Here is a 24,692-nt window from a genome sequence, read left to right as displayed (position 1 = left end):
AGGGGGGATAGTAGAGGATAGGAAAGGCAGCAGAACACAACAGACACTAGTATGGCAATATGTAAATCAATGGATGTGTAACTGATGTGATTCTGCAATCTGTATATGGGGTAAAAATGGGAGCTCATAACCCACTTGAATCAAAGTGTGAAATATGATATATCAAGAACTATGTAATGTTTTGAACAGCCAACAATAAAAAATTAAAAAAATAAATAAATAAATGTTTGCTAGTGTGAGTTGTTGAACCACTCAATCTATATTTCTTTATCTTGGTACAGTAGGGTGGCACTACTTGGTAACTTCAAAAGTCTCAATTCGTTCTGGATGGAGGTGGCCTTACTCATTCTGTTTTATATCATTTATGTGCTGATCCCCTCTTCTCCCAGAGGTCACATTTCCCAAAGATTCTTCCAAATTCCTCATTCAAATTGAGTCAAGTGGTCTTGATGCCCAGTGGAATAAACTGAGTGGTATTTCCTTTCATCCAGTCCCTTTTCTGCTGTCACTGAAGATGCTACTGGTGGTAAGAGAGAACCCTACACTGAGTTCATTTGTCTTGGTATCTTCCACTTATTCCCAACAGACACATTTTGACCACAGAAACAAATAGTGGCATTTTGTCTCCCTCTGGTATTTTATGCTTGGTTGTAAAATTCAAAGTCCTAACCATCCTTGACCTACTGGCACTCTTTTCTCTCACTACAAGATACTCATTGAATCCTGCATGCTTTCCTGTGAATTGCAGGCTTCTAACCTTTGAGCTAACAGGTCTTCTTGGTACCCCATAGCTTTCCACTGTTGCCCCATCCACTCTGGTCCAGTGAAATTTCTTTCTTCTATAAGACTCTCTTTCTTCTATGTATAGTGGGTACTCAATAAATCCTGACTGTCCACTTTATATCTGTCATACTACTTCACTTTCTTTATTTAAAATTTCCTCAAGCACCACTTTTTGCAGACACTTCTTTGATAAAATTCCTTTCCAGAGCTATCATTATTAACATGTGTGCGCATATTTGGCAAATATGCTTAAAGTCACAATAAAGATATGAGGTGAGATGGGGTGATGAGAGAAGTAGCAGAAAATTCTCCATTAAGTGAGAACGGCACATGTCCCATTTAAATTCACATTTTGAACCATAAAAAATCTATATTTTTGCAGTTTTATGGTCTGTTCTACATGATAGCTGATTAGCAGTTACATTTTAAAAACCACCATGTCCGTGATCCACAAAGGCCTTTCTGCTTCAATAATATTAGTGAACAAAAACAAAACAAAATACAGCCCACTGACCCACATTTATCTCCTTGCTAAGCTTAAAATAGCAGGCAAAGTGGTCTAAGAATTCTTCCAGCCCTCCCCCGTCCTCTTTCCCTTTAACTGAATTGTAATTTTATCTTATTCTAAATCAATATTAGGATGAACGAAGAGTTACCTTCATGTGCAAATGCAGAGGGTCAGGATGGCATTTGGGGGTGCTCAAAACTCCTCCCCAGTGACCAGTCCTTTCATTTCTGGAAGCAGTCTTCATATATATTTATTCTTCTGCTCTACATGGATGTTCCCCAAAACCATTCTGTGGTTCTACCCCTTTCTGTGTTTCTCCCTAAATTCTACTATGGCAGTCTGGGCACACATCCAACATCAGTAAATGAAAACCTCCTCCTACAGCCCAGCTACAGCATTGGAGACCAGCAGTTAAATGCTGTCTCTCCCGTATCCCTCCACATCCAAATGTTAGCATATACAGTATCAATAAGCTGTTCCTTTCATCTTCCCAACACTATGGAGGTGTTTATATTTGTGTGGGACATTTAAGCACTTCCAGCCAATGGCTTTTTACATGGGGGTAGGCCCCAGGCACAGAGCAGCCTCAATTGGAAACAGGAACTGAAAGTGTTCTTGGTAAAACTCAACCTCAGCCCAAATCTAGTTGTCTAGCTCAATGCCTGACCTTCTAGAAACAGGTCAGTCTCAGAATTATGGGGCAGTTTGATAAGCTGGAATATACTAATTTATTGGCCATTAAAAAAAAGAGGAAATTTTATTATGGATTACTCTGCTTTCTTGAAAACTTTTTTTTTCTATAATTAAAAACATCTGGAAGGCATTTTAATATATCATAAACAAGAGGAAATCCAAAGCACGTGACTTCTAAGAAAATGATGCAAATAGAATTCTTTGCCAAAATTTACTGTAATCTGTTATCTCCCCCCACCCCCCACCCTTTTTTTTTTCCTGGGGCGGGAGTTCAAGAAAGGAGGGCAAGTGAAAATATCATTGAAAATTCTGCAGAGAAAACAGTTATTTCAAAATTAGTCTACTGCTATTTTTGGCCAGTGTTAGAAGACATTACACATTGGCAGAGATTCTGAAATATATTTGGTTTCTTTTAAAAAATTAGTCATTTTACTGGTAACTTTCTTTCTGAAATGGACAAATAATTAAATAAACACAAACTAAATTAGGAGGTTGTAATAAGAAGTAGAACCAGAATGGAGACATCTTCCAGGGTGACGCTAGGTAAAGAACAGACTATTTGCTTTGTATTTCACTCTTCCTTTCTGCCCCCATCTTTTATTTGGATATTAGCATAATAAGGTTACATGCATTTCTATTAGCTATCACTCGAAATTGCTGCTGCATACAACACTTCAAAGATTTCCCAATTTGTCTTTCATCTGATAGGGAATAATCTAGCTTGTAATAGAAATGGTGTGTTTGGGGGCACTTTCTTTTAAACATTAAACTATATGTAAAGTATCATCAAGCTCAAGAATTGCATCCTCTTAAAATTGTGGGTAACACACCACACGCCCCTGCACACTCACCCCTCCATAAAATAGGCCTAGCAATAATAATGTGGCCCATGTTTACCTTATATGGTGTCCAAATCCTGGATGCACATTTAATAATTCCATGAAAATAACAATGTGCTTTTGTTTGGTGTAGAGTATATTTTAAGTATATAAATAGTTTATAAAACTCATTGCACAGCTATAAATCTATAATTACACAAAGTAGGTGAAAGAAACAGTAGCATTTTATAAAACACAGGAACCTCTTATTTTCCTGGATAAATTCCAGATTTGGTGTTGTGGGGAAAGCCAGAGTTGAAGGAAGATGACTTATGTTCAGCTGGTGGCTGACATGTTATAGCAGTGATTCCCCTGAGTTTCATGTTCCTCATTTCTAAGATAGGAAATAATATTAGCCATATTTTCTATGAATTAAATGAGATAATATTAATAATATATTAAAAAGCTGGCACAGTCTAGGAGATAATGGGGTACTGACTGATAGTTATTGATGATGATGATGATGATGATGATGATGATTATTATTCAAATAATCCCATGAAGGACCCATTGGTGACAAGACAATTTGTGACTCATTTCTGTTTTCTTTCTGGGGGTGGCTATTCTACTTTGCCTCTTTTTGTTCAAGAACTTGATCAATGAATTGAATGACTAACTTATCCCTTCAACACATTTTACTATCTGGGGGTGGTGGATTCTGACCCTTTTCCTTGAGACCCCAATGTAGACATTAGGGCCTAAAGGAGAACAATTAAGTATCCATTTAGTGATAGACATTGTGAGAGATATTGATATGAAATGGGTAAGACAGCTTCCTGCTCTGCTTGAGGAGCTCAAAGAACATTTGTCTTTTCCAGCTTAGGCAGAGGTCTAAACAACTGGAGGACAGAAAAGGTGGCTAATGTTGACTATGGGACTTGAGGGGTGGGTCAGAGGTCAATTTATACAGAGAGCCCTCTGAAACCACAGGTTCAACATCAGTGGATTCAATGAAACTTCGATTAAAAATATTTTTTAAAAATTTAATTTGTGCCAAACTCATTCAGACAATTTTACTGAAATTATTCTCTAAAAATACAGTATAAGAGATGTTTGCATAGTATTCAGACTATGTAAGGAATTATAAATAATATAGAGATTATTTAATGTGTATAGGAAGATGTGAATAGGTCTATGCAAATACTGTGCCACTTTATATAAGGAACTTGAGCATCTGCAGATTTTGGTATTCACAGGTCCTAGAACCAATCCCCTGTGGACACCAAGGGATAATTGTATTTGGGTACAATGTGCCAGACTGAAACAAAATTAATAAAGATCAGCATTTTAGATCTTATTTACAAATATTTATATGGAAAGAAAAAACGTTTTCTATAGAAAAATGTCATAAATTATTTTAGCCAATTAGCAATTATATAAACCCTAATAGCAAATTCATATTTTCCAAATTGTGAGATCCAAGTATTTGGAGGTTGTGGGTGAGAAGCAAGGTATTCAAAGAGGATGTGTACCAAAATCAGGGAGACATGATTTCACATTTCAACTCTGTAATTTTCCAGCATGAAGTATTAAGAAAGTTATACAATATTTTTAGCTTTGATTTTTCACTGGAAGAATAGGAAAAAACATATATAAATATACAGGGTTGTTGTGAAGATTAGTGTTAATTTATTTTAAGAATCTGGCAAATGGCAGCCCTCAATAATGCTATGAGTTATTGTTGTCCATTATTATCATCATAAACAAGAAAGTCTAAAGGCTTATTTAATTTACAAATGACTTTCCCTGAAATGAAAGTATAACTCACATTATTTATAAATTTACACGTGTTCCTTCTGTGTTGGTATGAGTGTTTGGTCATTAGCCTTGGACATGACCTTCTAAAATATTTTGAAAAATACCTTATTTACCCTTATGTATGTTAGAAGTTTTAATTATGCAGTATTTTCCAAGAAATGTATTAAAATAAATATAGGGTTTAGCACTTTCAAAGATGACAGCCAGTGTTTCACAAAATTTATTTTAAACTAATGTAAAAAAAGGAATCATTTAAAACCCATATCTGAACTAGATGATAGTAGATTATATTTACCGCTCTTCTGACTCCTTTGTCCTTAATAGAACCACAAAACAACAGCCTGAATAATACTCAACTGCAGATTAGGTGAGCAAGAACAGACTTTTATTACAAAGGAAATTACAAGGCTAATTTGCATTGACTGGTTTAAACAACAGTCTACCAACCACACTAATCGAGGAAATATTACGATGCATAGAGAGAAATGGAAGGGATGAGGCTAAGATAATGCTTTTTTCACATTCATATTTCAGAATCATGATATCTTGAAATGGATTGTCAGATGTGTTAATGGGCCTTACTATTTCATTTTAACACTAAATACCCTCCCCCAAAAAATGTGTTTCTGGAAACTACACTTTATCGGAGGCTTCCATAAGCCAAAACCCAATAATTGTTAGCTACACAAGAAGCATGGAGCACATTAAAAGCCAGCATGAGAAAGGTGCATTTAGTAGACCAGGGATTTCATCATAAATATTGCTCTGAGGAATGAGGTATAACAAAAATTAAAGCAATCAGCTGCAGACAAAATACTAATATTTGATAAAAACATACACAGCTTAGAGAGAATGGGGGAAACAATACATACTAGAAGCAATAGAGAGAATATTAATAGCTGTTTCACCAATTCTGTATAAGCCCCGACATGTTATCTGTCACCTTCATGGGATTCAGAATGTCTTTTTCTCATTTTGGATCTTGGCCTATGATGATATTCTTTAGACTATGCCATCTACTCATGTGGTTTAACAATTTGCACTGTCAACCAGTCTATGTACATATATTTTGAAGAGATCTTTGGCTTCTGTTAGTGGAGCCATTTCCAGATGAGAGAATAAAACAAAGGGGAAACTTTCTGATCCAATGTTAAGAAACAAACAACCCCCCCCCACACAAAAACACCTCCACAAACACACACAATCTTCTCTAGAATTAGAACAAAGTAAATATATTTATTTTATTTTATTTTTTTTATCCTTGATCCTTTATTGTCTTCACCACCTTCTATCTATCCATTTGCAAATCTTATCTTCTTGTTCTCTTTTTTTTTTTTTTTATTGTGGGTTGTTCAAAACATTACAAATTTCTTGACATATCATATAGTAAATATATTTAGACAAGATAAATAGACGCCATGATCATTAACTATAACCTATGTATTTAAGGATGTCAGCCATCATGCAACAGAGACAAACAAGGGCAAAAAATGTCAGGGATGTTACTCAAGCTGCCCACGTTAAAGTATTACTTCTGTAAGAGGTCATCAGTAAATTTTAAAACAGTGCCCGATTACTCTTTTTCTGTGCTCAGTTACTGATGCTATCTGCCAAGATATAGTCAAACTGTGTAAATAAATAAACCAATAAAGCCCTTGGAGAAAAAGTCCTTAATCTACAACACAGTGGTTTTATAACTTGGAAGAAAAAAAAAACTTTGAAATATAAACTTCAGCAAAATAATGCTAGGAATGATGTTCATCCTTCTACCTATGGAGTTGTCAAAAGCACAAGAAGTGGGTTCATTAATTTTGCAAAATATTGCTTAGTCAAACTTGATACTATTTTGGAGACTAAGACAGTTATGGTCTCCGTCCTCATGGAGCTTCTGGTCTAGTATACTATTTCTTAATATCTTTCCTTTAATGTCTAGGCAATATGTATATTAGCCAAACAATCATCCATCCTTGCAAACTCTGCCTAGAACGTAAAGAGTAAGAGCATGTATGGTGGAAAATAATGTTGGAAAGGCAGGGAATCTGAAGTTCCAGGCATAACCTCGTCTAAGTGGCAGTCCTCGATTTCTCAATGATTACTATCACAAATATAATTTTTAAAAATTTCTTCCTCCATTAGAACATGTTATAAAAAGAAAAATTACTAGAAAATTTGAAAAAAATGCTGAATATAGTTTAATTCATTTAAATTGACTTATTCAACAAACTTTGGTTATGTGCCCCTTAGACCCAAGAAGAAAATCATCATGGCCCAGCTCACTTTTTACAAAGGATGTAGCATACTCATAGGAAATCTTAATGAAAGGCAAAAATTATAAACGTGATTATAAAAGTAAAGTACATTAGGATGGGTCCTTAGATGTTGAAATGGATTGTTTTGACCGGGGAAACTGACCTTGGGCTGAACCTTAATATATAGGTAAGAGTTGATGTGAGGAAATGGCAAAGGTATTCTTTGGGAGGGGAAAAAAATAGACACATAGTAAAAAAAAAAAAAAAAGTCCCCATATAGCCAATTAGATAACTTGATTCTTCAGATTTTCCTAAACACTTTTTATGATCCATAAATAAGTAGGAACTCAGGATCCTGAGACACCTGATAGGAACACTGAGACAGAGGCTGGAGTTAGATTGGGGGACCAGATTATGACTGATCTTGATGGAAAATTAATGACTCTAAACTTTTTTAAGCAAGAAGAATCTTGAAACTTTTGACCGTAGTCAGAGCTGGTCCTAAGGAAGATTAATTTAGTAGCCTTTGCCCAGTCAGTTAGAGATAAGGGAAAGACTGGGAGAAAGGTCTGGCAAGAATTAGGCTAGAAGTAATGAAGGTGGTAAGGTTTGCAGTGATCTGAAAATTAAAAAACTTGACAGTGAAATGGATTTAGGGGGCAAGAGAAAAGAGTCCAAATGTCTGCCATATTTCAAAGTTAAGTAACTGGGAGAGTGGTATGACAAAAATTAGTAGGATGCTGGAAAATGTTTAGCGTTCAGAAAATGGGGAGAAAGAAATGAGAGGAAGAATGAGAGGAGAAAGAACAAAGAAAACAAAGCCCTGATTTGTAGTTTTTGCCTTTATCTGTAGTATAAATGTTCCCACCATGGCTGACTTTAGGATTGGGAAAAAAATGCCCACAATGAGTCTTCATAAACTGGTATGAGTCAGGTCTACACAATACTGCCAGACAAGGACACAGAGAAGTAATGGGACACCTGAGAAGGATATTGGGGACCTCAGCTTTGGACATATTGAACTGAAGTGATTGATAGGAATATCTTAAGTGGTAATATTCAGCAAATATATTTTGGAAATTCAGGATTATAATCTAGTGGAAAACTCAGTTGAAAATAGAGGTTATAAATTATTTTTGCATAGAAGTATTACTCAAGGTACACAGTATAAATCCAAAGAAGATATTGCAGGGAGGAAAAAGATATTATGACAGAATCTTAGAAAACACCTGTATTTGGTATATTCAATTCATTTTTTGCTGATGTAACAAAATACTCAAGGCATGAGGGCTTCCTATGGAAAAGAGGCTTGCTGAGTTTGAAGCTTGGAGCTTGAAGAGCATGGCACCAACATCTGTTCAGGACCTCCTTGCTGTTCACAATATGGCATCATGGCTAGCACATGAAAGGTAAGTAGCCAGAGATGTTTAGGGATCAGGGATTAGACTTCTTAATTTATAACTTCTCACTCTCTGAGAATGAGCTCTCTCTCACTACCTCTCCAGGGCCATGCCTCCACCCTAATCATTTCCCACCAGGCTCCATTTGTTAAAGTTTCTACCACCTTTCAACATCACCCACAGTGGGTCCCAACATTTGAACCTTTGGGGGACAAATAACATTAAAATCATAACATTTGGGGAGCAAGAGGAGGCAAAAAGAATAATTGTTTAGAGAGGTAGGAGGCAAATCAGATCTTTGTATTCTGGAAACCTAAGAAGAAGGGAAAAACAACACTTTAAGAGATCTTCGTTAAAGTATCAAATAAGGAAATCAAAGAGAGTAAAGTTGAAAGAAAAGTCATTGAGATGAGTCCCTGAACCACTGGGACTCTGGAAGAAGCAGTTCTAGAAGAGTTATGGGCTGGAAGAGAGTTTAAGCAGTGTATATATTCTTATTTTCCCAAAATATTTGGCAGTGAAAAGAATAAGAAAAGGGTAGCATACTTGTGTTTTTTTAAGCTACTATGCTATTATTATTTCAATGGAAAGTAAGCTGCAGGATTAGAAGAAAAGTACTAGTAGCAAAAATGGAGTTATCCCAAAGTCCAATCTTGCAGACCTATTGGGACTGACCTTTGGGCTGCTCATTATTTGCCATGAACTTGCTTAGTCAGACCACTTGGGAGAAGAAGACACTCATGGACAGCTGTGACCAAGTAAACAGAAGCAGTGGGATGAGCCAGCAGGAATCTCATGAAGAGGAAGAATATGAAAAAAGCAGTTGCTTTATGAAAAATATGGAGGCTCAGGGCAGGGCGGGGAGGATGCAATGCCAAGAACAAATATCTAAACAAATAAATTTTTCTAGAATTTGTGTTGTTCAGCCAACTTAATGCTTACTACAACAACACTGTCCTCTGAGCCCACGAGTCTAATTTACCAAGCCATTCTACATGCTAATTTCTTCTTGCCTCAAAGAATTGCTTTCTCCATTTCCACCTGTCCTGATTCTACCCTCAGTGTGAGGCTGAACCCACCTTTCCTGCTTTATGTCTTCACTTTCTTATCAAGTTGCTCAGACTGGCTACTCCTTTTTGCTATTCAACAGATGATGTAGGGCAATAAGTATCTATTGGGTACCTACTATTTTCCCCAAATATTTGTCAGTGAGAAGAATAAGAAAATGGTAGCATACTTGTTTTTTCTTTTCTTTCTTTTTTTTAGCTACTATGCTATTATTATTTCAATTACAAGCCCTAAACACATGTTGACACAATTATTTCTAGTCTTCCATTTTATTCTGATTGTACTATGTGTTTATTGGCTGAGTGAAGATCTTGTCTCTTCCTTGTATAAACCTCTCCACCCTATATTATTCACAATATTGGAGGTTGGCTAAATATACTTGATGCTTTTTCAATTAGATTGAAACTTCAAACATTCTTATTGAAATCCTCCTAGTACTATATGAAAACTATTGTGTAGCTCAAGATAAACTATAGTCTATCTTTATTTTAAAGTATTTTGTTTTTAAAAAGTAAGTTCTACAGAAAAGGAATGGATCTCTAAGAAATTAATTTGAAAACCAAGTGGAAGACAAAGTAATTTCTCACTATCATCAGTTTCAACTATAACAAGGATAAGCCTTTTTGAAGAAATTAATTGACCCTCCTTTTATTCAGCCAGAGGCATCTGTTATCTCAGGAAGGACTTGGATTATTAAAACAGGAATACAAAGAGGAAAAAAGAGTTATTGTTCATGTTTTTTATTTAATCATCAGTGTGTAGTGAGACAAAAATCTTGTGAATCGAGATTTGTGGTAACTGAAAGGATGTTTCTAAGTTCTAGGAGCTACTTATGTATACAAATTAAGTCTTGGAGGAATGAAAATAGGCTTCAGTGTAGAGCAGAAAAGAACTAGATGTGAGGAAATCGCAACTTAAACCAAAAGCAAGACAAAGATACAGTCCTGAGAGTGGTTCTGAGAGAATTCAAGGGAGGGGAAGTAAGAATTCAAATTGAATGTCCTGGCTTTTCCCTTAGGAAAATGCAAAAGGTAAAAGGGAAGGAAGTTAGGTTTGAAACACCCAGGTCTGGGAGAAAAAAAAAATTATTCTCAGTACTTGATGTTTCAGGCTGCAGCTCAGAAAAATTATAGTCTCTGGAAAAAAGCAAAAAGCAAAAAATTTCAGAGGCCACATTATGCCACTTATGTTATTTTTTTTAGAAATTGTTGGCCTGTATTTAATCAAAAAGAAGGGCTAAGAAGAACCTTCACATGCAGTTCACATCAACCCTGGGGCAACTGAAAGGTCAGGATGACCTATTATGGCAGAGAAAAGGTGGGTATGGAAGAGATCTGTAAGTCAGCTTATGAATCTAGGAGGCTCAAGCAACTGGTTGAACTACCATGCAACAGACCTTCAATGGGACCACCATGGTGAGGCTAAGAGCAGATGAAAGGCAGCTGACCAGAGGTTCTGCAGAGACCATAAGAGCTGAAATAAGACAGTGAAGGCTGAGCAGGACATTTCCTTGAAATTCACCAGACATATATCAGCAAGGGCATTATGTCCATCCCTCCAACCACACAAAAAGAAAGCAGTACCAGCAAAAATTCAGTAGCACTAGAGCCAGATGCTAGTGACTAGAGAAGACCAGAGTGCTTTTGTCAGATCATAGACCAGCAAAAATAATACAGACAGCATGCAGACCTCCTTCCTCTTTGCAAGGATACAGAATTCTTTCCATGAACCCAGACACTACCTTGAGAAATAGGAAAGAAAGGAGAGAAATATCACTATGAAGCAGCTAGACTATGAATTAGTTGGTATTTACCCACAACACTTTGTTTTAAATGCAGAAGTTTGGGATTATTTATCTGAATGCTTAGACTGATAATGGAAAGTAAGTATTAAACTTTTTTTTTTCTTTTTGCACTGGTTGAATTACAGTCCACAGATTTTGATATCCAAACTAACAGGGGAGGAACAAAAATGTTGGAAAATATGATTTGTTGAGATCGTTTTTTAGGTTGCCATGATATCTATCTGTCATTTATAATCTTGCAGTGAAAGGTAGTAAAAAAAAAATAAATGAAAAGAAAGCAACATTTCCTTTGCATGACACAGTAAAAAGAGAAACTTCCAGGAAACTGAGTACAGTCCAAAGAATTCTCAGCATCTCAAGCATCACTTATAAGCAGAAGAAGTTTATTTTCTAAAAAAAGAAGGTTTAAGTAGTAGATTAAAGTAAATTTTATTGACAAAAAGTAATACGTGTCTAGAGAGTTGTGCTCATTTAAATAAATCTTGCTCTAAAATTGATTATTTTAAGACTATGGAAATGCTAAAATTTATCATTGTATTTATATTACTCTTTTAACAAATGTTTTATCTTACAGGAAAAAATTAATGGGACAAAAACACACCGTATGAAATTCAGAAGTTTCTGACTATACACTCTTTGTTTAATGGACTCATATTCATCAGCCAGAGATGTCACCAACACCTGTTGGTGGTCACCCAGAGGGGAGATGCCATTTCCAGGATGATTCACAAAGTTGTTAGGTGACAACAAATATCATATGGTAAAGACATGATTTTGTAAGTAATTTATGTAGGGTATTCTGGTTATTGTAGATGTTAAAGAATCTTGTCAAATTTGAAGGACTTTTTTAAATTATGAAAATAAAACATTACCTGAAATTACTTCTTTCTGACAGAATTATTTTGATTTATTGAAAACAAAATTTTGGTGCAGGCAGTGAAAAAAATGTATATCTATGTTACATTGTGTCTTCCCAAGCATTTGAAAAAGTCATTCATATTTATTGACATATTGTTTTCCTTAAAAAATGGTACTATTTCATAGTTCTGCAAAAACCTTAGCACCACCAATATCTTTAATTTCAAGAATAAAAATATTAAAATAACTTTGATAACTATGTCCTCCTCTTTAAAATGTGCTTCCCCCCTAAGAAACATGAAAAATTTTGTAGATTGAGATTCACCCTAAAAATAAATAAATAAATACTTTATCCTGGTTGTGCCACAGGCAAGGAGATTTTAGATTGTTACTGATTTTACCCTGTAGGTTTGTAGTGCTCTTATAGGGTTCCAAGACCTTTCCTTTGTGGGGAAAGATAATGTTAACAGATCCCACTATTAACAATATATCACCCATGAACAATTTGTTGTAATTAAGACGTTTGTAGTTTAGTCTCAATGTACAGAAATGTTGGATTCAATTATTATCTAAAATATAATCAGTAGTTTTTTAAAAAGGTTTACAGTTTCTCATGGTGGACAATAAACTGGAGGTGAGGCATAGGAAGATATGCTGAGGAGGTAGGGTGTGAGGATATAGAGTTAATATTTCTTAGGAAGTATGAAGGAGAAATCTAGTAAAGAGGGTTAGTAGCAAGAGAATAGACAGGAAGTAATTTAGGGTAGGCAATGACAGAAAACAAACACACATATGTATTTAGAAAAATACAGATGTTGAAACATTAAAATTTGGAGGGGAAAAGAAAAATGAAAGAAAAAAGGGGGGGCATATACAACACCTCAATATTATATTATTCAGATGACTCAGTCCTCAAAGTCCTATTTCATGCAAAGTTCTTGGTTTCACATATATTGGGGATGTGAGGGCCGGAGGATAGAGGGGTAGAAGAGAAAAAACAAACAAACAAATAAACAAAAAACTCAAAGGAAGAAACCAGGGTTGTAGCTAGCTTTAGAGATTCCTACCTTTCCTGCTTCTCTTCTCATCCAATAGGTGGGGTGGTCTGTTGTAAGCTGGTGTCTCTACCCTCCAAATGGTGGAGGTAACCAGGGTGGGAAGACTTGTCCTGGTGCAGGGTGCCTGGATGCAGAGAGTGGCACCTGCCAGTCCCTGCAGAAAGAATGCACCTCATGGGTCTCTGTTTGGGACCGCTTGCTTGTATGAGTGCCCGGTACTATCTCCCTCTCTTGCCTGAAGATTTCCCAGTTCCTGGTCTCTCTGTTAGGCTCCAAACTTTAGCCCTGATTCCCTGTCCCCTAGCAGTTCCCAGTTGAGGAAACTCACCCTGGGTTCCCATAGGCAGCTCCCTGGTCGCACTGCACACCTGTACTGGGCAGCTACTGTGTTGGGTTACCGCCACTGGGGAGGGGGGAAGGTTGGAAATTGGTACCTGGCCGCTGGAGATCTGATCTGGGAATTGCCTTCACCTGATATGATGAGAATGTTGAGCCAAGATGGCGGAGGCCTGCTTTCAGTGCCGGGGAGCCTGGTGAGGTGGGGAGAGCTGGGCAATGGCCTTGTGCTGTGGGTAGGTAGCAGCTGAGTGACTTGCATGGGAGTGGAGTGAAGTCTTGGTGATCTGCAGATGTTTTGATAGGTGATTCTACTAAGGCGCTCCTGACCCTTGCATGGGCTGGAAATTGGGACTTTGGGTCCTGTTTGAATGCCAGGCGTCCTACTGGACCACTGAAGCCTGTGCGGGATCACAGTGCTGGTGATTTCTGTGGAGAGCAGCTATATAGAGGTCCTCAACACTCTCAGAGATGCAGTATTCCAACTCGGTGAGATCTGAATCACAGAGCAACACCGAATGCTGCCTCCCTCTGGTCCGCCATCTTGAAGAGCCTTTCAGTTCTTCCAGATTGACTCTGCAGCCGTGGGTTGGGTGGGACGCAAAATTTTAAACTATTGAAGTAAGACCTAAAACATTAAAAGAAAAAAAGATACATAGAGTAACATGGACTTGCAAATATATTCAAGTTTGCTCCTTAGTAATCAAAGGAGAATAAGGAAAAACAAAATTTCAAATTCCTGCCCATTAAATTTGGTGGAAGATTTTCTGGTTGTTTCTTTATGTTAATACTGATACTTGCCACTGAGCAATGAGTTAGGTCTCCCCTCCATGGTTGGAAGAACCATAATTGATGCAATCTTCCTGTAAAGCATTTTGAAAATATGCATGGAATGTCTACAAATATTCATAGGGCTGAAAATAAAGTCTCCATAGCTGAGGATCCATCCTAAATACGTAAAGGTAAATCAATGCTCCAGACACAATCATTTTCATTACATATTTACCATAGCAGGAAAATAAAATGTGTGAAGATAGGAAACTGATTAAATCTTCAATACTTTGTTGTTCTTTTTTGCATACTTCAGTTTGAAGGTGGTGCTGTGAGCTCCTGAATTCAGTTTTCCACCAGTCAACATCAAATTTGACTCATGGGCCATTTTATTCTGGCATGAATCCATTTGTTTCTTAATGGAATAATGTACTGTTGATTAAGAATATGTTTTCAAAGTATATGTGAAATTACAATAAAATGGCCAGTGTGAAGTTTCTTTGTTTGTGTGTGTGTATTTGAGTGGGAGGGGTAAAGAATAGCTCTAAATGTTATTTTAAGGTTAATTCTCAATGGTAAAATCATATGTGACTTTATATTATGTCCTTTTTAAATTTCTCTGAATTTTGCAAATTTTTCACCATTAGTTTTTAAATCAGAAAAAGTAAAAATTATTAAGCCTAATGACAAAAATAGGTCTTAAAAACCTCATCCCTATTATACTGTACAAATAAAATTTATCCCCCAAATTTCTATTTGAATGCAATATTGTATTCGATTTTTTTCATGCAAATTAAAATGAAGTTCAGAAAACTTCAAAAAAACCATGTTCAATGCTAGCCCCCAAATCAAGAGTATTGTAAATAATACTTCTTATTTTATAGAAATATACAGTTCTCAAAGCAGTTAGATATATATGAATCATCTGCTTTTTTTTTTTTTTTTTGCCCGCTCAAGCTGTTTTTAATATAGAATCAGAGAACCCGAGTTGGAAGGAACCCTGGAAGCCAACCAATTGAAATCCCTCTTAGTGCAAGAGAATTATTATAACTCCCTGAGAAATGTTTCTTTCAAGCATGTTTCTAAAGCTTATAACACCACGAGTCATTTTCATTTTCTGGACAGTTTTGATTGTTATAAAGTATTTCCTACACTGAATGAAAACAGGTCAAAAGAGTCTAGTAGTTATTTATTCCACATTTCTTTATGTGAAAAGACATTGGCTGTCCCTGTCCTGAGCTTCCATTTCTGCCACAAATTAAGGAAGACAGCTCACATTAGGGAGTTGGAAGCTAGAGCTGGGATTCTAGAAGTGTGGTCCACAGATCACCTGCATCAAACCACCTGAGAACCTTTTGTGAAACAGATTTCTAAGATCTCCCTGAACACGACTATCTGGAGGTAGAGTCCAGGAATATCCCTTTCCACGAGCTTTCTAATAGATTCTTAGGTGTTTGTATGGGCAGAAGGCCTTGCCGGAAAGAAATAAGCTATTCTGAGAATGTTGCTTGCTTTTATTTGTAGATCCTGGCTTTGGTCCTCCACTGGCCAGCACCAAACTGGTCATTTCTTGCAGCATTAAGCCTCATGTTAAACTGCTTCATTCAACAACCACTGTGTACCATGCCAGACACTCCATCAAAGGCTGGGATAAACATATGAAGAACACGTGGTCTATGCAGGTGAGAAGCTCATTGCAGAGCACAGCTGCACCTGTGGTCAACCTGGCTGAGAATGGTTGACCATTTATGGTATCAAAATTTGATGATTTTTCCCCCTTGTTAACTTGCTTTGGTAAGGAAGATCGATTGGAAGGTTCTTATATTAGAATAGACTGAGATTTATTTTTATAATTGGACCCTGATGTTCACAATGGGTTCTTTTTGATTTTGAGAATTAGTCCCTTGAGGAATTTTCCCATATTTGCATGGAGGATTTTCAAAACCTTTATGCATTTTTTAAAAATTTTTATCTGGTGAATATACATTGTTTTGCTTTGTTTCAATGAGGAAAAAATTAACATCACGTAAAATTAACCCCTTTAAAGTAAACAATTCAGTGACATTCATAATGTTATATGATGAGGACTACTACCTCTATTTAGTTCCCAACATTTTAATAATCAAGGGGAAGTCCCAGACATATTGAGGAGTTAATTCTCATCCTTCCTTCTTTGAATATTTTTGATGGTTCCTCTTTTGGTTAATTTTCACACCTCTCCACTACCTGCCCACTTAAGGCTTCTCAATATGGAGACATTGTTTTTGCTCTTGTCAGCAGTGTTCTGGAAATGTTCTACATCGTGGGCAGTTGATAGCATCTCAATTTTTCCTTCTATCATGAACACTTAACTACCAGACTGTCAGATGGTAGTGAAACTCTTTTGTGATGGTAATACCATAAGTTATTTCAATTATAAAAGCAATGCACATGTTCGGTGAACATTTAAATAACATATAAGTAAACAGTGGAGTTTACCAGAGTGATTACTATTAATAATTTGCCATGTAGCATTGCAAATATTTCTTGATTCAGTTATATGCATATCCCCTCCCCCAAATTGTCATATTAATCATATACTTATATCAATAGAGTTTTATAATTTGTTCATTAATTTTATTTTATTTTATTTTATTTTATATTTATTATTTAGTTTTCGGTGGACACAACATCTTTGTATGTGGTGCTGAGGATCGAACCCGGGCCGCACGCATGCCAGGCGAGAGCGCTACCGCTTGAGCCACATCCCCAGCCCTGTTCATTAATTTTATATTTAACTTATTCATTTATCCTTTCAATCAATATTTATCGAGTGCTTATTAGAAGTCAAAAATTCTTCTAGTAAATGCGGATGGAGGGTGAATAAATATCCATATGAGCATCTGTCAGCTCATTACTTGAAATAGGTAGACATCATTCCATCACCTAGATGTGCTGCAATTTTACACAATTTATTTAACCATTTTCTACTGGTGGAGAGAATTCTTTTAACTAATATTTATTAAATATTTACCACATATGAAGCACTAGACTGAGATGAGGAGTACATTTGCTTCTTGTTTTTATAACTGAAATTCAAATCAAGTAGTATTCTGTAATAAAATAACCTCTCTTTTGTACCTAAAGCCAAGTTAGGTTTTTAGGAAGCTGTGGGTGAAAGAGACACACTCATTTCAACTATGTGCTCAGAACTGTGGGGAATACATTAACCCCTCCTTTTAAGATCATATAGCAGAAAAAAATAATCAAAATAATTAAAACCTTCCTGGCAGGGGCACTAACCATTCAAATGGACACCTGACCAATGAGGAAAGGTACACACTCTTTTAAAAAAATGAATGCCTATCAGTTTAGGTATACCCCCTGGTAAGCACTGTAGGGATAGCCAAACCACAGTTCAGTTGAATCTTTTCCACACCTTTGTGTATATGTGATCTGTTTGCTTTGTTTTGTGGAAAATGGGCAATATTTGTGTTTTTTCATTTACATATTTGGCTATGTAGAAACCCCAGGGAATGAATCATTCTGGATAGTTGAAAATTTTAATCATTTTTGATGGAAATCTTTCTAAAATGGATTTCACACTTCTCTGCCTTCTTAAACAGAGTAGATGGAATGTAATTAATCTCTTTTTGATGACTTGGTTTTATCATTATGAACATTAATGACTCTGCTGTGCTATCCAGAGATGACATCTTCGACACCAATTGTGGTATGTAGGATGGTCTGTGGTCTGAATATTTCTGTCTAGATTATATTCTTTCCTTGCTGGTGGACTATCAGTTGCTACTTGTGCCATTAACAGTGAAGCAGCATGATGTAACTACGAAGAGGTGGACTTAGGAGGAAGAGAAAGCTGTATAAAAATTCAAGCTTTTCATTTGGGGTCACTTATACCCTGACCTCAATATCTTTATCTGCAAAATGAACACAGTAATATATCTAGGAGTGATGTATTAAGCATTAAATCATAGGTCTTATGCATAAAGAAAAATAAACCAATGTTAGTTCCTATCCAGTATAAAAATCTTACTTATAAAAATAACTTTCCTGACTACATTGTGTGGTTACTACTCTCCTGTGGCACCACAAGCTGGACAGTAAGTTTGATAGGGTTATGTACAAATGAAATTAATGAAATTTGGGGGAGGTGAGGCACTGAGAGTTCTCAGTTGGATTCCATATAGATGGTGTGATGTTGACTTTGGGTACTCAGATGTGCAGGTTACTTCTTGACTCCTAAAAAAGGTATACCTCTGGAAAATAGAGTTCTGAAGGGAACAATGCAACTTAGATATTTTCAGGTCCATATATTACATGGAAATATATTATATTGGTTTGAATATACCCCCATAAGTTATAAAGTTGGTTTTCAGGACCAGAAAAAATTAACATCTTTTAAAAGCTTGAATCTAGTATAGTTATCAAATACCTACCTCGTGCTAAGTATGTTTCTAGGTGCGAGGGATGAAGTAGTAAAATAGAACAGATAAATATCTCTGGCCACATGTAGCTTCCATTTGGGGGCGGGGGTGGAGCAGAGAAAGAAAACACACAGAAAAGAAAATGTACAATGCATCATTTTATAAGTTCTCCTGGGAGAAAAAATAAAATAGAAAATAATATAAATAAAACCAGGGATTGAGGGAAGAAATTCAATTTTAAGTAAAATGATCAGTGAGGATCCCATGGCAAAGAGGACATTTGAAGAAAGGCTTAAAGGAGGGAATCATAAATATGCTTGACAAAAATCACGTAAACAGAGGAAGTAGTAAATACAAAAGGAGACAGGAAACTACTTGTGTTTGAACAACAGCAAGGAGTCCCAGAGACTGGAACAGAATAATTATGTCAGATGGTGATAAAAGCAAGGAGAATTAGGAGTACTTGGGCTGAGATAATAAGTGGAGTTAAAGTACAACTTCAAATAGACAATCACATTAAAGGTAAACGGTCTAAATGTCTCAATTAAAATACAGAGATTATCAGATTGCATAAACATGTAAGACCATGTCTGAACCTATAAGAAATACACTTTTATTAGAAAGACACAAACAAATTTAAAGTAAATATTGGAAAAGAAAAAGGCAAGCACACCAGAATAGCATAGAGCAAAAGAAATTTGGAATGGACAAACTAATATCAAACAAAGTACATTATATGGCAAAGAAAATTACTGTGGACAAATAAGGATATTTCATGATAAGTATGAGTGAAATCATCAAGAAGACATCATGGTCCTAAATATTTATGTACTTAACAATAGAGCTAGATTATACATGACCAAAAAATTCATAGAACTCCACGGAGAAATAGACAAAAATCATTATCAGTAGAGATTTTTCACATTCCTCTCTTGATAGTTAAAAGAATGAGTAAGCAGAAAATCAGTGAAAGTCTAAAATATTTGAACAACACACCAACTGTCTAAACCTTGTCGACATCTATAAAAACCCTACCACAGAACAGCAGAATACAGTTTTTTTCCCACAAGGACATATAGGGTACTTATCAAAGTGTGTCATTTTCTAAGCAGTAAAACAATCCACAATCTCAATAAACTTAATAAACTTGAAAGTATTCAACTTATACAAAGTGCATATCCATTTACAATGTAATTACTCTTTTAGTCAGCTTTTTCACTAAAAGACCTGACTGGAACAATTTTAGAGGAGGAAAACTGTATTCTGAGGGCTCACAGTTTTAGAGGTCTCAGTCCATAGACAGCCGGCTCCATTCCTTGGGGATCCAGGTGAAGCTGAACAACATGACAGAGAGTGTGGTGGAGAGAAGCAGCTCACATGCTGATCAGAAAGCAGAGCGGATGGCGGGATTCCACTTGTCAAATACAAAATATGTGCCTCAAAGTCATGCCCCCAATTACCCACCTCCAGCCACATGCTACCTTCCTTCAGTTACCACTCAATTAATTCTGTCAGGGGAGTAATCCATTGATTAGCTTAAGGCTCTCATAACTCAATCATTTCTCTTCTAAACCTTCTTACACTGTCTCACACATGAGCTTCTGGGGGACACCTCGAATCCAAACCATAACAATTACAGTACAATGTAAAAGTCAATAGAGAAAGGATATCTGGAAAATCCACAAATAATTGGAAGTAACTTACACAATACATTTGTCCCTTACATCCATGGGGGATTGATTCCAGCACCTCTGCAGATACCAAAATCGGAAGATGCTCAAGTGCCTTTCATAAAATGGCATACTATTTGCTATTTTAGTATATGTTATTGCCCTTATAGTACTCCTATAACTTACACACATCATCCTATATACCTTAAGTCACTTCTAGGCTACTTGCAATATCTAAAACAATGTAATTGCTATGTAAATAGTTTGTATACTGTATTGTTTAGAGAATAATGACAAGAAAAAAATTTTCTGTACTTGATCAATATAGACACATTTTTTTTTCTTAAATATTTTTGATTTGCAGTTGGTTGATTCCATGGTAACAGAAACTATGGATACTGAGGGCTGATTTTACTAAATACCTCATGAGTTAAATAAAAAATTGAAATGAAAATTTAAAAGTATTGTGAAATAAATGAATTTGTACACAACATTACAAAATTTGTGAGATACAATAACAGTCATATTTAGAGGGAAAATACATACATATTATCCTTAAACACATGCCATTAGAAATAAATAAATAGAAATTAGAAATAAAAGTCCAAATTAGTAACCTCAGCTTAAGAAATTATGGATTGAACCCAGGGATCCTTAACCACTGAAATACATCCCCAGCCATTTTTATTTTTTATTTTGAGATAAAGTATCACTTAGTTGCTTAGGGCCTCACTAAGTTGCTGAGGCTGGCTTTGAACTTGCAATTCTCCTGCCTCATACACGCATGTGCTATCATGCCCAGCAATAAAAATATTAATAAATAAGATGAAGAAAAAAGTACAACTCTGGTTGTTTAGCAGATCATTAAAACTGATTTGCCTCTAACTAGGTGTTCAGGAACAAGGGACTATGTAAATTACTAATATCATGAAGGAAAGAAGTGACATCATTACAGATTTCACAGGTACTAAAATTATCATTAGTGAGAACTATGAAAACTTAGTCTCAATAAATCTGACAACTTAGATAAAACAAACAGATTTCTTAAAGTTACAAACTATGAAACTCTGCTCAAGAATAGATTACTTAAGCAGTCCTCTCTATGTTAAATAAATTATATATAGTTAAAAATTTTCCACAAAGAAAACTACACGCCCAGATGGCTTCAGTGGACAGTGTAAGGAAGAAATAAGACCGTTCAACACAGACTTTTCCAGAACACTAAAGAAAAGGGAAAACTTCCTAACTCATGTGAAACCAGCATTATTCCTGTACTAACACCAAATACAAGGCAAAACAAACAACCACATATCAATTTACCTCATAAACATGGATACAAAAGTCCTTTACAAATACTATAAAATTGGATTAAAAATATATAGAAAGTATGGACATCATGAACAAGTAGTGTTATGCCAGCAATGAGAAAGTGGTTTAACATTTGAAAAATCAATGGATGTAATTTATAGTAGACTAAAAAAGAAAAAAAAATACATTCAATTATCCCAATAGAAATAAGTAAAGCATTGGACAGATCCAACATCCATTTCTAATAATGTCTTGGCAAACTAGGAATAGATAAGTTACTGAAACTGTAAAGTGGCATCTATGAAAAATCTGTTTAATATCGTAACCATTCTTAATGGTGAAAGACTGAGTGCTAAGATCAGGAGCAAGAAAAAAATGTACGTTTGTTACTTTTGTTCAAAATTGTACTGAAAGCTCTAGATAGTGAAATGAGATAAGAGAAAGATTGGATGGGAAACAGTAAAATACTTCTTATTCACATATGAAATGTTGGTCTATATAAAATCCCATGCAGCCATGAATTAATTGGGATGGATGCAGGATAGACGATCAATAAACAAAATTGGTGTGTTTTTACTAACGTCAAGCAACTGAAGTTGAAATTAAAAATCTATATGATTTAGAAAAGCATAAAATAAAATATTTTGAAATAGATATCATAAAAAGATACAAATGACTTGCATGTTGTAAACTAGAAAACATTACTGGACAAGATACAAGTAAATGAAGAAATATGGATTCCTGGATAGCAAGAAAGAGTTTGTTTCCTAACAATCATCCTCACATTTATCTAGAGAAATAATACAATCCTAATCAGAATTCAAGAATGATTTTTAATGTCAAAATTAGTAAGCTGATTCTAAAATTCATATGAAAATGCAATGGACCTGGAAAAGTCTGACTAACAGGAAAAGAATAAAGTTTGGAAATTTATGTCACCTGATTTTAAAACTTCATTATAAAGATCAAGGCACTATTATAAATATCTTTATAGTGTGATATTGGTAGAAAGAAAAATATTTTACTGGGACAGAATAGAGCATTTAGAAATAGACCCATATATATTGTTACTCGATTTTTGACAAATTGCAAAAAGAATTCAATGGAGAAAATGGTCTTTTCAATGAATAAAATGGAAATAACTGGATGTCCATATGTCAAAAAATGAACTTTATTCCCTACACTGTGGGCAAAATTTTCTTTTTAATTTCCTTCCTTTCTCCCTCCTTCCCATTCTCCCTTCCTCTTCTCTCCCCCTCCGTCCGTCCGTCCCTCCCTCCCTTCCTTCCTTCCTTCCTTCCTTCCTTCCTTCCTTCCTTCCTTCCTTCCTTCCTTTCTTTCTTGGATTGAACCCATGAACCCAGGGGCACTTTACCACGAGCTAGGTCCCCAGTTTGTTTTTTATTTTTTATTCTAAGACAAGGTCTCACTAAGTTGCTCAGGGCCTCACTAATTTGCTGAGGCTGGGATTACAGAAGTGCACACACAGCTTGGGCAAAGATTTCTTAGATATATTAAACACACAATTCATAAAAGAAAATAATGAGTGAGTTGGACTTAAAAGCTACTCTTTGACAGTTAAAAGAATGAATTGTGACACAGACTGGAAATTGAAATGCAGTAATAAGAAAACAAGCAACTCAGTAACATATGTGCAAAATATTTGGACATATATATTCTTCACTGAAGGTGAAGGTGTGTGGCTGGCCAATAAGCACATGAAGATGTACTCAACTCATCATTAGAGCAATGCAGATTAAAATGGTACATCTAAAATCCCTTACAAAATGTCTAAAATCAAAACATGGATCTATCAATTGTTGATAGAGGAAAATTATTAGTCGGATTATAGAATGGTACACTCACTTAGGAAACTTTGGTAGTTCTTGGAAGTTAAACATACTAATAACAACCCAGAATACTACTTCTATATATTTAGCCAAGAAAAGTGAAAATGTGTGGCCCTACACAATTTATACATAAATTTTCATAGTAGTTTTCTTTGTAATAATAAAGATCTAAGAAAAAAAAACCATATGATCTTCAACAGGTGAATAAAAAAATAAATGATGATATAGCTGCACCCACAGTACTATTGCTGAGAAATATCATTTGGCAATAAAAAAAGAGTAAACTAATGCATGCAAAAACCAAAACAACAACAACAAAAGGATTTATCTTGGCCTAAACATGGTGCGTCAGAGAAGTCAGACATTTCCCCCCAAAAGAATTTATAAGAATTACATATTCTATTTATGCAAAATAGTAAAAACTGCAAGCTAGTGTATACAGAGGAAAACATACAAATAGTAGCCAGGGGACAGTGTTGTGGGGAACAGAAATGGACATGTGAGACTACTATGGGACAGGAGGAAATTTTTCAGGGTTATTGAATATTTTCACTATCTTGACTCTAGTGATGTTTTCACAGTTGTATGTGTTTGTCAAAATCTATCACATTTTACACCCTAATTATGTACAGTTTACTATATGTCAGTTGTTTCTCAGAAGAACTGTTAAAAATTAAATTAAACTAAAATTAAAATACAATATGCCATATAATAAGAAAGATAACTCTAAAATTTGCTCAATGTAGATATTTTAATATTAAAAAATTAGGCAAGCAATTTAAAATTTTTAATTTTCACTTAGTAGTCACTGATACAGTGCTCACTTCATGCTACATATTCTTAGTACTTTACAAAATTTAACTTACTTAGTGCTGTAGATAATTCTGCTGGGGTGAATATGGCATTACCCAACCCATTTTAAGTATGAAGATACAGAGGCACTGAGGTGGTATAGTTTATAAATGAAGAGCCAGATTTCAACCCATTGCAGTTTGGCTCCAGAGATACAGCTCTGTTTAATCTTGCTTATAAAGAGAGAGTGTATTTGTACTACTTCACAGATTCAGTAACTATACAATGGGATTTTAATTTCATTCTCCTGCCACCCACATTTTTTTAAATAGATTTTTGAACACAGGTTGAAATGTTTACTGCCTGTTTTATAGGAAAATACTTTAAAACATACTAAACACTGCTCTCATTAGCACACATTGTCCTGCCCACCAGACCCCTGCCTTAAATACATCTCAGTCTTCCTATTCCTCATTTCTTTTCC

At 35.4% G+C, this 24,692-nt stretch overlaps 1 long non-coding RNA gene across 2 annotated transcripts in view; it reads left to right on the top strand.

Moving 5' to 3' along the window:
* Positions 1–11,925, top strand: part of LOC125620328 — a 14,071-nt gene extending 2,146 nt beyond the window's left edge. Inside the window, exons 2-4 of one of the 2 annotated variants that reach the window (XR_007351929.1) lie at positions 8,151–8,278; positions 10,540–10,654; positions 11,716–11,925. This is a non-coding gene — a long non-coding RNA (uncharacterized LOC125620328). The remainder of the gene's footprint in view (positions 1–8,150; positions 8,279–10,539; positions 10,655–11,715) is intronic. The other variant, XR_007351930.1, reaches the window with a different exon arrangement.
* The last annotated feature ends 12,767 nt before the right edge of the window (positions 11,926–24,692 follow it).

This window comes from Marmota marmota, unplaced genomic scaffold (genome assembly GCF_001458135.2).
Source record: "Marmota marmota marmota unplaced genomic scaffold, marMar, whole genome shotgun sequence".
In the NCBI taxonomy this organism is placed as follows: domain Eukaryota; kingdom Metazoa; phylum Chordata; class Mammalia; order Rodentia; family Sciuridae; genus Marmota; species Marmota marmota.
Note: the sequence above shows the minus strand (reverse complement) of the source record. Positions and strands in the feature narration are given on the sequence as shown.